The sequence below is a fragment of the Phocoena sinus genome, chromosome 21, assembly GCF_008692025.1.
Source record: "Phocoena sinus isolate mPhoSin1 chromosome 21, mPhoSin1.pri, whole genome shotgun sequence".
Taxonomy (NCBI): Eukaryota; Metazoa; Chordata; class Mammalia; order Artiodactyla; family Phocoenidae; genus Phocoena; species Phocoena sinus.
In genome coordinates this window covers 31822164-31836988 of record NC_045783.1, presented here as the reverse complement: position 1 = coordinate 31836988, position 14825 = coordinate 31822164, and positions in this window count along the sequence as shown.

The following is a 14825-nucleotide window of genomic DNA, read 5'->3' as shown; positions in this document are numbered from 1 at the left end:
TGAACTTGCTTGTTTGGGTTTGCCCTCTTGTGCTTCTGCCATAGGAATAGGAGACTATTCCTGCCTGGCCCAAGGACGATAAGAAAAACATGGAGCAGCCCAGTGCAACGTGCACTTGGAGTTGCTCCCCCTGGATTCACAGACATATGAGAGATCAATGCTGATCGTTTCATGCCATCGAAATTTTTGTGATTGTTTATGTCAGGTTGCTTATCTCCTGAGCCAGTCAGAATCATTCTAAATATTTTACGTGTATTAATTCATCTCAACCTCCCCTCAGTCTTACAGAGTAGATATTATTCTTTCTATTTTGCAGATGAAGAAACTGAGACATCGGGCCATTAAGAAACTTGCTCAAGGTCACACAACTAATAGGTGTTGGAGCTACAGTTTGAATTTAGGTAGTGTTGAGTTCTTAAAATTAACTACAGGATTATACTCTGGTCAGCAGAAGTTTCCTTCCTTTCTCTCTTCTACTCTTTATGGTCCATTTTCAATCTGTTTTAAACTATTGGGGTTTTAAATCTTTCTTTGAGTATATCAGATGAGAAATCCACTGGGCTGAGTCTGGGGCCCTGGGTTCTGATCCCACTACCAATAAGGAGTGTAAGATTGCCCAAATGGGAACAATCTAGAAGAAAAAAGATACCTTATTTGCCAATTCATGACCCACATTTTCAAGGCCTGATCCAGTGAACGGTACACTGGAAAAACAAGGACATGTGCCAGGAAATCAACCGTGGGTGACTCAGTGGATAGCCAGGAAATGCCCAGTTCCAGAGAACTGGCTGTGTTTGAGCTTTTTATAAATAATACTTTCTTTCTTGGCCTCAAACTCCTAAAAGGGAGAGTTTTATTCTTTTTGGAAACATTTGGAAACTGAGTTCACAGGAGGATGATAGAAGCCTAAGAGGTCAGTGGTCATTTACAGATGAGACTTAAGGAACCCAAAACGTGAATCTGAACACAGACACTGCAAAGTGGGGTTTCCGTGGGGCAAATAGTTGGCAAAGGCTGGAAAGAGACCCGAGGAGGTTCAGATGTTTCTTGATAACCACAGGAGGCCCACAGGTCTACTGAGACTCAAAAGAAATAAAAGATTTAGGAATTACCAGGGACGATGAGAAAGACAACTTTGCAAGAATTAAAAAAAAAAATCGTGTGTGTGTCACATATATGGTATCTGCTATCTTTTTAAAATTTTATTTATTTTTTAAAATTTTATATTGCAGTATAGTCGATTAACAGTGTTGTGTTAGTATCAGGTGTATAGCAAAGTGATTCAGTTATACATATACATATAACTATTCTTTTTCAAATTCTTTTCCCATTTAGGTTATTGCAGAATACTGAGCAGCGTTCCCTGCTGCTATACAGTAGGTCCTTGCTGGTCATCTATTTTAAATATAGCAGTGTGTACATGTCAATCCCCAGCTCCCAATATATCCCTCCATACGCCCCCCACCCCCATAACCCTTAGTTCTTTCTCTAAGTCTGTGAGTCTGTTTCTGTTTTGTAAATAAGTTCATTTGTATCTTCTGTCTGGCAGTGACTGGTAGTTAAAAACAAGCTGATAATGTTATTGTGGGAATCATCAAGGTAGCAGAGGGCCAGGAAGACTATTGCTACTGTTTAGTCTTGGATGGTGAGGATGATAATAGCAATGATGACGTCCATCAGATTTATTGTATTGAGTTCTTTATGCGTTACTTGATTTAATTTTTCAAAGCAACCCTGGAAGGAAGATACTAATATCTCTTTGACAGGTGCAGGGTTTGAGACTTATACAGGTTACATGATTCTCAAGTCACAGGGTGTCAATGGTGGGATTAGTATTCAAATACAGAAAGTTTGACTTAGTGCCTCTTAACAAACAGAAAAACTTATAAAAACAGAGGAAGTGTTTTCCATTTTGGAAAAAAAGAAAGCAGAGGTGACAGACTCCCTTGGAATTTCTGTAATAGATGAAAGGGCACACATATTGCTGGCTGATGAGGAAACCTGTGGTATATGTGAAAAAGGGTAACCTGTTAAGCTCTTGACAACCCCATCTCCCTGCCTGTCCCAGGGTGAGTATATAAGGGACCTCAGTCCTCCATGGCTACTACCGTGTTGATCCAGCCTATGCAATATAAACTCTATCCTCTAGCTGCTTGACCCTTTGCCCCTCAGAATGCATCCTCATGCCAGGTGAGGGCTGACCAAGGCAGGAAGAGGACCGGCATTAGAACAGGGGCAGGGGAAGCGTTCCCTAAGGCCAGGAGCCAGAGCAGGAAATTCTGTCCAAGATAGTGAAAAGTATCAGGGAAGCCAAAATCAGAAACGAAAAAACAGAGCCTTGGAAGAGTCAGAGGTGGATATCAAAGTCAAATCTTTGGAATCAGAAAACCAAGACCAAGAAAAATAGGTTAGGGGCAAAGTGGGTTTGCAACCAGGGCGGTTATCTTGAATGCAGCTCGGTGTTTGAAATGGGCTTCTGCAAGCCTGGAGGGCGTGACGTGTGAATGTACTCATTCTGCAGGAAGGACCAGGCTGAGGCTGGCACTGCTGTGACTGGGGCCAAAGCTTAAGTCCTGCTCTGTGTGATGGAGGCTTAAACCCTGGGTTCACAGCTTGCCAATTGCTCCCCCAGGAAGCCTGTTCCTTAAATCACTAGCTGCTAGCTGGAATCAAGCCCCCAAATGAGCTGGCCATCAGGAACTACAGTGCAATCATAATGTCTGATCATAAGTATCTTCTATAATTTGTATTTCTGCTGCAGCCTCCTTTTCCACCAATGCCATCAGTTGTTACTCCCAGACATCAACACAAGTCCACATGACCCCGACTTCCCCCTCTTCCCACCCATTGCCCAGGCCCAGGTTTGCAGTCACACCAGCTTCCCCTGGCTCCATTTCTGTCACCTCTGTGTGGCATGTACTGGATGCAGAAGGAAATCTTCTCGGGACAATGGAGACTTCTTTAAGGGTAACAAAGGTTGACAGAATGAACTGCTGTCCAAGGTACCTGTTTTGTTTTGGGTTTTTTTGGTTTTTTTTTGCTTGTTTCTCTCATATTAATACCCCCACATCTTTTCTACTCTGGCTTACATTACAAGAAGTTGACCCATGAAAACTACATTTCTCTAAAGCTCTCCTGCTAAGTTTTTGGGTCCAGCTACTGGGAATAATTGGCAGGAGCCTGGAGGGTAGAAGGAAGGGAGAGGCCAGGGAACTTCTCTCCCTCACCCCCTCTGCTTTGGGCTGCATCTCTGGAAGGGACTGTGTCTCCCCTATGGTACCAGCTCCCGTCAAACTACACCTCTCTTTGGGCCCAGCTCCCACAGGTGGCCCCTGGCGTGGGTCCAGTTTCCACTGCATAGTTCTACCTCCTAAGCTCCTTGTGTTTCTCCAGATCTAGGGGTGACTGATGGTGGTTTCCTCAAATTGCTAAATCTCTGGGCTACCTCCCAGGGCCCTCTTTGAAATTTCAGGTCCTCCAATATCTTCCAACTATTTCCCCATGCTGAAATACTTCTGTTGGCAGGAACCTGCCTGATACACACTGAAAGGCCAATCAACTGGTGTAGGAAAAGGAAAAGTAGAGAAAAGAAGATTGCAGGGCACTAACGCAGACTTTGGAATTGCCGATTTTTCCTTGGGTTTGACCCTGACGTTGCTGGGTGGGCAGGATGCCAAATGGGCCTAATTCATGGTTCCAAATGTGGTGGCCACTCACTTCTACAGATTACCCAAGTTCCTTGCTGCCCTGGGGATCAGACCTGCCCTGGGCCAAATTTCCCAGGAGGAGATTGGTCCAGGCCCCTTCCTTCTGCATAAGTGGTCTCGAAATGCCCTGTTTTCCAGAATTTTTTTGTCGTTGAGATTCAAATACTGTCATAAAATATCTTCATCACAATAAAACCACAAAGTACAAAGTTACTGTTCTGCACCGCATCACAGAAGGATGCATAGACATTATTCAAATGTGTTCAGGGCAATTGCCACACAGGCACTTGCAGCAGGCGGATGGGACTTAAAAATAGCACGTTCCATTAAAAGGAAAAAAAGACTCTTTGGTAACAGAATAAGTGACTGTTCTGTTTTGTCCCTTTTTTATACAGACACCAGCCCCCTCAGCAGACTCTTTGCAGAATTGTGGTTTTCCAGGAAATGTAAGGGACAGGCAGTCGTGATACCAAGTGGATCCAGGGAAAGGGGAAGAGACAGAGCTACGGACAGGGGAGTGTGAGACCACCGCCCTTCCTCTGCCTGCGGTCTCCCCAGTCCCCACAGAACTTCCCTGCCTTAGCGAGAGTACCTGTGATAGCTGGTGCACAGGGGCCTGTCTGGAGAAAGGCTGCAGTACCTGGTACTGGAGGGGGAGAAGAATGGAGGGACTTTGTAAAAATTCAAGGTGCCAGCGATTTAGAGAGGTTTTGTCATTGTTTGTTTGTTTGTTTGTCATACTTCCCTACTTATATTACAAGTGGAGAACTTAGAACCAAAAGAACCAATTGACTAGACTTGGCCAAGGTGCCTCAGCTACTTAGGGGCACAGTCAGAACTTGGGGTCCCAAACCAATGTTCTTTACCCTCTAACATGGTGCAGTGTTGAGTCTGTCTACCAAAAAACAAAAAAAATGTGTAATGTGAGAGTTGTGAGTTAAGTTTTATTTGAGGCAAAATGAGGATTACAGCCCAGGAGACAGCATCTCAGATAGCTCTGAGGAACTGCTGCAAAGGTGGGGACAGGGGTTCAGTAGTACATATGATTTATGTGAAGGGGGTACGTGCAATCCAGCCCACATTTTGGCAGAAGGTGGCTGCTACTCACGAGGAGCAGATGTCTCCGTTGATGATTTTCGTGCTTTTCTAGATATGAGGAGATGCAAGAAATTAGGCTCATAAAATCTTCTGAAAATCTCTAACTACCTGAGGCCTGTTCTTCCAGTTTTTCCCAGAGCACAGAGGGTCTCATTCCTGATCTCCACCCTAAACTCCTTTGAGTTGAAAGTCAGGGACTGCAACGGCTACTAACTTCATCCTTGTAGAGGCAGATGGTGAATGCCAGTTTTTAGGCACAAGTCTAAAAAAAGCACATGTGTAATAACTTGAATTTCAATTCTTCATCCCACTTATCTCAATAAAGCTGGGATGGATAGATAGATGGATGGCTAGGTAGATAGATAGATAGGTGTGTGGGTGGGTAGATAGATACATAGGTAAATAGATGGATAGATAGATGGATGGATGGATAGATAGATGATAGATGGATGGCCAGATAGATAGATGGATAGATAGATAAGTAGATGGATGGATAGATGTATATAGAGATAAATAGATGATAGATAGATAGATAGATAGATAGACAGATAGATAGGTAGGTGGATTATTCACTCCCACACATACATAATAGGAAGGTTCCCACTCAGAAGCTGATGCAGAGTAAGAGTGCACAGAGGATCAGACAAACAGTGGGAAATCTCAGTGCCAGTCCCTCCTGGTCACTTGTAGAGGAAGGAATCGGGGCTAGTTCTGTGACCCTGCTGAGCTTCATTTTTCTCATCAGCAAATTGGGCACAAAGGCACAAGCCATAGGTACTTCATAGGGAATATATGCTAATAAAATGATTCAAAGTACAGAAGAATGTGGAAAATATGGCATGTTTACAGATATTAGAAAAGAAGCAGGGGTGAGCAAACTTTATCTGAAGGGCCAGATAGTAAATATTTTAGGTTTTTAGTCCAAATACATTCTCTATTGCAACTACTCAACTCTGCTATCATAGCACAAAAACAGCAATGGACAATACCTAAATGAATGAATGTTCTGGGTTCCAATAAAACTTTATTTACAAAACAGACAGAGGGTCAAATTTAGCCTGTGGGTTATAGGTTGCCGATCCCTGAGAGAAAGTCCTTCCACTCTGTTTAGCACATCTTCACTGAAAATGCCTCCTTGCTTCTCCTCTACCACATCCCTTCCCTGTCCCAGGGCTTGATGACTCAGCCACAGCCTTATTTTTGGAGCGCCAGCTTTTTAAGGCAAAACATAGCTCACTAGAGGGGTTTTAAGACACATAGTCATCTGCACCAGAGGAAGGAAAAGCTAAAAGCGCATTTATAACCATTTATAGCCACAGTCACAGCCAGCCTCCTTTATGAATATGTTTATGTCTGCATTTCAACTTCCAGCCACGCACATAAAGTGATGCAGAGAAGTAAATGGAGTCGTGGATGGAAAGACACGTCAGTGGATTTCATTGACGCTGTAACATGGGACGAGATATAAGCATAAACAACAACTCTAGGTATTTATAGCCCAGCTCTAACTTTTTAAAGCACATTCATATTTATTTTCAGTTATCATGATAAGATTAGGAGGGAGTTTTTACAGATTTGAGAGAAAGATTCTTAGCTAAAGTCACAGTCTGACTGGCTTGTAGAACTTGGGGTGAGAGAAGCTCAGAGACTGCCTTGTGGACCCAGCCAAGCACTTTCCCTCAGAATGAGACCTGGGTTGGCCACAGAACGCTCTTCAGCCATGGTCATGCTTCTTCCCAATGCCCTGCTGGAGAGTCGTGGACACAATCCTCCTTGAGGACATGATCTACTTCTCTCCTGATTGAGTCCCCTTGATCGATTAAGTCAAAATGAAGAGGATTTTAAATGCTCTGGGATGGATGGGGGAACACATAAATCAATCCTCGCAAGGAACTGGGGATTGGATGAGAGGGACTGATTATTTCTCGGACCATGGGTGAATTAGTCATCTATGGGTAATCTGGAATCAGAAATGCTCCCCAGGCTAAAACCTGAAGTTAGACGATTTCCACTGAATGTATGGTAGAGGTCCCCAGCCTTGGAACAGGAGAGGCAGACACCTCAGAAGAAAGGTAGGGGAAGGAGCCCAGACACTGACTTCATCTTGAAAGAAGAGTGAAGACGCTTCACAGTGGGATCAGAACAACTAAATCAGGTAGCTGATGAATACGCTTCAGAAAACTAAAGAGGGTACCAACGTGGAGAGAGTTCTTCAATGGCTGGGCCACACAACCCACGCAGAGGAAAATAAACTGCCTGTAATACAAGTGCAGGGTAGTTTTGACCCCAGGGGAAGAGCATAGGACGCATATAAAAGTGTCTTCTTATCCAAGGGCACCTGATGTTGGGGGACCACCTTGGGGGTCAAACATAAGTAAAGATTGGAAAGGTTCTGAAAAGAGCTAAAGAGCCCCTTTGAACTACTAACCAACTACCCACGCATATACTAAGCTGTCATCTTATACCTTCGCCTGGCATCCACCTGAAACCAGCCTTTGTTGAAACCTAAGCTGGGAATCATGGAGAAAGGAGGATGGGGCTAAGCCCAATTTATAATCACGTGTGGTCAATGACAATTTATTGCCATAAATTGAATGTAAATACACAATTTGTCAAGCACTCCTTGTACTTAAAATTTCTCATGATTTTAATTCTGTCAATGTTTACTGCTTCACTTAAACCCTCTGGTTTACATGTAATTAATCCTTGCTTTTCTAAGGCAAAAAAGCAAGGGTTTCCTGATTTAGAAAGCTGAAAGGCATTTTCCCTTAGACACATTGCAGTATATTAAAATTCTTCAGGAACATTGGTGTTCAAGAGCACGTGGGCCTTTATGACTGTGCAAGCCAGCTGACTCTACTGTGGAGTATTGTTTCGCTGAAAAGTTGTTCCAAACAACTGATTTATAAATGGCTGCTGTCCCTGAGGGTCAGTTTTAAGTTTAGGACTGCAGGTCTGTGCACACAGGTGTGTGTGTGTGTGTGCGTGTGTGCGCGTGTGTGTGCATGCGTGCGTGTGTGTTTATTCAACACCTCCCCAGCCCCGTCGCTGTCCCACAGAATGAATACCCAGAAGCCTGATCCTCAAATTCTTGTTTTGTTTATTTAAAGGCCTCATATGAATATATATACACATATATATTCACTTATTTCCATTTCTCCCCATCCCCCGTCAAATGAAAAATTGTCTGTCAGAAATCAATGCTTCCAGCAGCACCTTGTACTCTCAGCCCATTATGTCCCTGAAGGAAGCTGCAGTGCCACCCATGGGCTTCGTCTCTATTGTGTGGACTAAATAGAATCACTGAAGCTATATTTCTTTTCTATTTTAAGCAGCAGCAAAAAAGAAATGGGGGAGAAGAAGAGCCCTGCAGTTATTTCTTGATTACGCTCACAATGGGGGGATGAAACACGCTCCCCCTCAGTGAAGTGAGTGAAAGCCTTCAATGCAACTCAGGTCACTTCAGGGAACAATGGATCGATTCAGTGCGGAGGACACCTCAGTAGAAGAAAAGGCCCGAGGAGCAGGTTTTACCCCCAACCCTTTCTCAAAACTGTGAATTTCTTCTTCTGGGAGGTAAGGGGAAGAAGAGGAGGCCGTTAGAAAAAAACGCATTAAAAATATATCAAATTATTAATATAATCTTTTTTTTCCTCTTTGTAGCTGAAAAATTTACTTCATGACCTATGATCTGTTTCTAGGTTAACTCCAAACTTGGAAAACCATTGAACAATGCTTACATCATTAAGACTACATAATTTTTTTTTTTTTTGCGTTATGCGGGCCTCTCACTGCTGTGGCCTTTCCCGTTGCGGAGCACAGGCTCCGGACGCGCAGGCTCAGCGGCCATGGCTCACGGGCCCAGCCGCTCCGCAGCATGTGGGATACTTCCCGGACCGGGGCACAAACCCGTGTCCCCTGCATCGGCAGGCAGACTCTCAACCACTGCGTCACCAGGGAAGCCCAAGACTACGTAATTTTAATGTCTGACAAAATGTTATTCTCATCTTCCATGGACATATTTCATGTTTCCTGACTCTTTTTCTTTCAATATTCTGATCTGATTAAAAGTAAGAATAAAAAAGGAAAGAAAAAAGAAAGGAAGAAAAAGAATATTCAGCTTCTCTCTTCTACTTAGGAGTCCCTCAAGGAGATAGATGCCAAGAATTAGTCTTCTCTGCTACCCTCTTTGGTCTCAACATAGGTGTGCAGAATCACTTTTGCCGTCTGCAACTGTATTTCCAGGACAAATCAGGGTCTCTGCTCCTCAGAATTCCTGGGGATAAATTCATGTCCGCAGAAGGTCTCATAGAATACTAGAATATACAAGGATTGAAGGCACTAGAAGGTTTCACTTCTTATATTGAAAAAAAAAGGGACTTCCCTGGTGGTCCAGTGGGAAAGAGTTTATGTACATATGTACATAAATATATATATATATATATATATATATATATATATATACATACATATATTTGCACATTGTTAACTAACTATACCTCTATTAAAAAAGGAAGAAAAAAGAGCCATAGACAATACATAAAGGAAAGGGCATGGCTGTGTTTCAATAAAACTTTATTTATAAAAAAGGACTGCCCTGGTGGTCCACTGGTTAAGAGTCTGCCTTCCAATGCAGGGGACGAGGGTTCGATCCTTGGTGGTGGAACTAAGATCACACATGCCATGGGACAACTAAGCCCGAGCGCCACAACTACTGAGCTTGCGTGCGCCTCAGCAAGAGAGCCCGCATGCCGCAAGCTACAGAGCCCATGCGCCCTGGAGCCTGGGCGCCACAACTAGAGAGAGAAAGCATGCACTCCATAACTAGAGAGAAGTCTGCACGCCGGAATGAAGAGCCCGCACCGCAATGCATGACCCCGCAACTAAGACCCGATGCAGCCAAAAAAATAAATAAATAAAATAATAAATATTAAAAAAAAAAAAAAAAAGAGGGCTTCCCTGGTAACGCAGTGGTTGAGAGTCCGCCTGCCGATGCAGGGGACACGGGTTCATGCTCCGGTCCGGGAGGATCCCACATGCCACGGAGCGGCTGGGCCCGTGAGCCATGGCCGCTCAGCCTGCGCGTCCGGAGCCTGTGCTCCGCAACGGGAGAGGCCACAGCAGTGAGAGGCCCGCGTACCTCAAAAAAAAAAAAAAAAAAAGAAAAAAAAAACGAGTGTGATTTGCAAAGAACTGGGCAGGAGAACTTAGTGGATATTTCCCCTGGGGCCAAAATGAAATGGTGGTTTAAGCCGATCTGCCGAGAGAAGGGATGATTGTGTGTTTGCTTGAGAGGCCAGGGGTGGGAAGAGAGGCTGAATAATCACGATTGTCCATCCATAGAGTTCACTATATCTGTGCTATAATGGAAAGTATAGGGGACTTGAAGTGAGAGAACCTGTAAGCAAGTTCTAGCTGCACCACTGGTGCATGGTAGTTGTATAACCTTGGAATGACATTCATACTTTCTGAAGCTCGATTTCTTCACTTGTATACACATCGGGACAGTAAGTGTTCAGTTAGCATCAAAGTATTTCATGATAATCGAAGGAGAAAATGTACTAAAAACATTGTGAACACTGAAGTGCAATGCAAATAGACGTAAAAGGGGCCTAAGCAAGCCAGGTGTTGATCAGGCGCTGATTTCCTGTCTTTCGAAACATGAATTCTGAATAAGATAATTATTAAGTCTTGGCCAACATACAGGTGGTTGCTTTAGCTGTATAACAAACCCATTATTTTGTTCTATTCCTGTTCATTAGTTCATCCCATAACATTGTTGTTTGGATACTTAGCATACAAATTGACAAATGAACCATGGTTCTAATTTAATTAGATTTGGAACAATATTTTTATCACATAATGACTTTCTAATTTGTAAATTTACATGTGGGTTTTTTGAATTGATCTGGGTGAATAATAATAATCCTTTAGAGTTACATAGCATTTCAGAGTTTACCAAACACTTCCACGTAATTTTAATGTGTCTTATTCTCTTAAAAACTCTGTGTTACGTAGAGCATAGATTATTATATTTATTCTTTTTGCAGATGATAAACTAAGACTTAAAGAGATTATGATTGTTCCAAAGTCTCCCAGTAAGAGACCAGATCCGGGTCTGGAACCCATAAGGGCAAGAACCCTCCCCATTACAGAACCGTACTTGTCCCTGGTCCCAAGACCCCGATACCACTACCTGACCTTGCCACACACTTGAAAGTTTTAGGTTACTCTGGTCAGCGCTGAAATTGATGGATTTGTAAAGCTGTGGGTTTGCTGAATCACTGCCACTCAAATAATAACATCCATTTCTCTTCTTGGTGAAGGAGAAAAAAATGTGAGGATGGCAATCAGGTTCCTGGATTTCTAGTTACAATTGGGTAGATGTTTGACTCCCAAGGTGGTCCCTTACTAGCAGCCTCCCTGGGACAAAAAGGCACTTTTTTTTTTTTTTTTTTGCAGTACACAGGCCTCTCACTGTTGTGGCCTCTCGCGTTGCGGAGCACAGGCTCCAGACGCGCAGGCTCAGCGGCCATGGCTCACAGGCCCAGCCGCTCCACGGCATGTGGGATCTTCCCAGACCAGGGTATAAACCCCCCTCCCCTGCATCGGCAGGCGGACTCTCAACCACTGCGCCACCAGGGAAGTCCAAGAAGGTACTCTCTGATGTGGCTCTACAACTCTCTCCCTGGGGTCAAGACTGCGCTTGACTTAGAGGCAATGTATCTTCCTCTTAGTGGTTGTATGACTCAGCCATGGACATGAGAGAGACAGCAGCCGAAACGGAACCGCTGTATCATTTATGACCTGCAATTGGAAGGGACATACCATTGTTTTTGTCGTGTTCTCTTGGTTCCACAGACCAATCTTGGTCCAATATGGGAGGGGACTACAAGAAAGTGACGACCCAGAGACAGAGATTACGGCTTCCAATCTTAGGGTGGGTGTGGGGTATTAGTAACTTCACAGATGGTACTCGGGCCATCACAGGGTAAATGCTGTTAGAGGAGAAATGTTCTCTCTGGAACCCAGGAAAGCAGTGACCTCTGGAGCACTTCTCCTGGCACTATAGCAAGGAAGAATAAGAGAAAAGTTGTACACAGAAGGTCCCACATGCCCATGAGGAACAGTGCAACCGTTTCCCATTGTCTGAGACACGCAACGTTATAATCGCAAGAGGCAGAGGGCCTCAGGCCATCTCACAGTGGTGGTGAGAGAATGGGGCTCAGATGGTGTGAGGACCACCGCTGTTGGAGGCCAGACACTGACCTGGTGCTATGACACTCCTTAAGTCAGTCTGGGTTCTTCCTGGTGTGTAACGTTAGCTGCCAAAAAGTATGAGGTAGCAGAGGATTAGCTATAGCTTCGCCATCTTGCTACGAGATTTATGATGAAAGCAAGTCTTAGACCAAACTCTTCCCCACATTAGGACATTTACTTAAAAAAGTTTTTTGTTAACAAGTAAGCAAAAAACAATGTGATCAACTCCAGGTTTCTAACCTTAGTACTCATCAGGCCAATTCTGTATAGGAAGCTCACCTAGGGCAGATAGAACAATAGTCTAAAGACAGGATTCTCTTATCAGTAGAGCAGGAAATACACAACCCAAACCTTCTGATCCTAAAGCTGGTCACAGGACCGTGTGAAGATCCAGCTTCAAATGCTTTCCCTTAGAGAAAAGGTTGCCAACGTGGTTAGATGCTCAAGCAAAAGTGAGGGGTGTCTCTAGTATTCTAGCCATGCCACACACTTTGAATCTCATCTATAAGGACCTAAAGCCTTTGACTTTGTTGGCAAATAAAGATAACTGAAGTATTGTGGTATCATTCATGGGTGAATATGACTTAGTATTTTCAAAGCATTTAGCCCAGAGCCTGGCCTAAAGTAAACACTATGTACTTGTTCCGTTTACAAAAAAGAAAAGAAAATAGCGGCTACCCCTAGAGTGTGCCAGCCCACAATGCTAGGAGTGTGAGTCCCAGAACAAAGCATCTGACTGCACTAAAATATAGTTTTCACTAACACACAAATAATACCACGCTGTTTAGGCTGATGCAATTTGAAGTAAATTACAGATTCCACGTAGGTGCTAACAAACCTAAACAACACTTGCAGGTAAGCAAAGATCAGACGTGATGAGTTGCATTTCCGTAGATGCTAGCGGAGGAGAGAACACAGGTGCCGACCCGGCCCCTCCCCCTCGTGATGCCACAGAAGTGCCCCTGGGAGTCTGGAGAGAAGGATGAACCTGACAAAATAACGATTTCCTGAAAGTGACTAAATTCAGTTCTTTGCTCCACAGGTTTGGAAAAATGCAATAATTACTCTAGCACGTAAATTTCTTTCTTAAGTCCTTTCAGATGCTCCAGTGGTATCAGTCATTACTTGAGGGGTGTACTCAGCACTGTGGGATTCTCTGCGTTCTGCACTCCAGTAAACCCTCACCTAAAGGCTAAGCGCTTTATCTGCTCTTAATCCCCGACCCATCGCCCCAAACCTGATGTTATAATCCCTTTATGGAGTTTCAGGTGGGAAATGACTACTTACATTCTTTATGCCCTTGAAATGTTCTCCCCAAATAAACTGATTGCCCCCTATCTCTATGGTAATCTGCAAGTCTCTCTCCCCGCCACCCCCAGTGACGGCAGCTGCGTCTAAACCACCCATCTGTTGTCTTTCTGGGGCTCTGCCATATCCTGCTTTATGCCCACTTGCAAGTGTACCACACACCACATTTCTATTTAGAAACATTCTGCCTCCCCTGGTTATTTTTGGCTACTTGTCAATTATTGCACATCTCTTTGGCAGACAGTGGAACTGCTGAACTGTTGTGGCCCAAGTATGCCCGGCATCTGTAGGCCGGGCCAGCAGCGGGTAAAAGATGTCAAAATGAGAGGGCAAGTGAAGTCTCTGGTACTTGATACATGGCGACTGGAGCTGGTAGGATGGTGGTGAGGTGCAGGGTGCCTTAGTCTGTTCTGGCTGCTCTAACAGAGCACCAGCCACTGGGAGGCTTATTCACAACAAAAATGTATTTCTCGGGCTTCCCTGGTGGCGCAGTGGTTGAGAGTCCGCCTGCCGATGCAGGGGACGCGGGTTCGTGCCCCGGTCCGAGAAGATCCCACATGCCGCGGAGCGGCTGGGCCCGTGAGCCATGGCCGCTGAGCCTGCGCGTCCGGAGCCTGTGCTCCGCAACGGGAGAGGCCACAACAGTGAGAGGCCCGCGTACGGAAAAAAAAAAAAATGTATTTCTCACAGTCCTCGAGGTTGGAAATCTGAGACTGGGGATGTCAGCATGGTTGGGTACTGGTGAGAGCTTTCTTCTGGGTCGCTGTTTCTCCTTCTATCCTCACATGCTAGAGGGGACCAGAGAGGATGAGGGAGCTTTCTGGGGTCTTCTTAATTTTTTTTTTAAATTGAGGTATAATTGACATATAGTGTTGTATGAGTTTCAGGGGTATAGCATAATGGTTTGATATTTGCATGCATTGTGATCACTCTAAGTCCAGTTACTATCTGTCACCATACATAGTTACATTTTTTCTTTTTTTGTGTGATGAAGACTTTTAAGATGTACTCCCTTAACAATTTACATATATATAGTACGGTATTATTAAATATAGCCGCCGTGCTGTACGTTATATTCCCTTGACCTATTTATTTTATAACTGAAATTTTGTACCTTTTGATCCCCTTTGCCCATTTTGCCCTCCTCTACCCCCCTTCCGCCCTGTCAACCAGCAAACTGTTCTCTGTAACTATGAGCTTGGCTTTCGCTTGTTGGTTTGTTTTGTTTTGCAGATTACACATATAAGTGAGATCATACAGTATTTGTCTTTCTCTGTCTGACTTATTTCACTTAGCATAATGCCCTCAAGTTCTATACATATTGTCACACATGGCAAAATTTCATTCTTTTTTATGGCTGGGTAGTATTCCATTGTGAGATACTCACATCTTTCTCCATTCATCTATCTTTGGACACTTAGGTTGTTTCCATATCTTGGCTCTTCTAAGTAA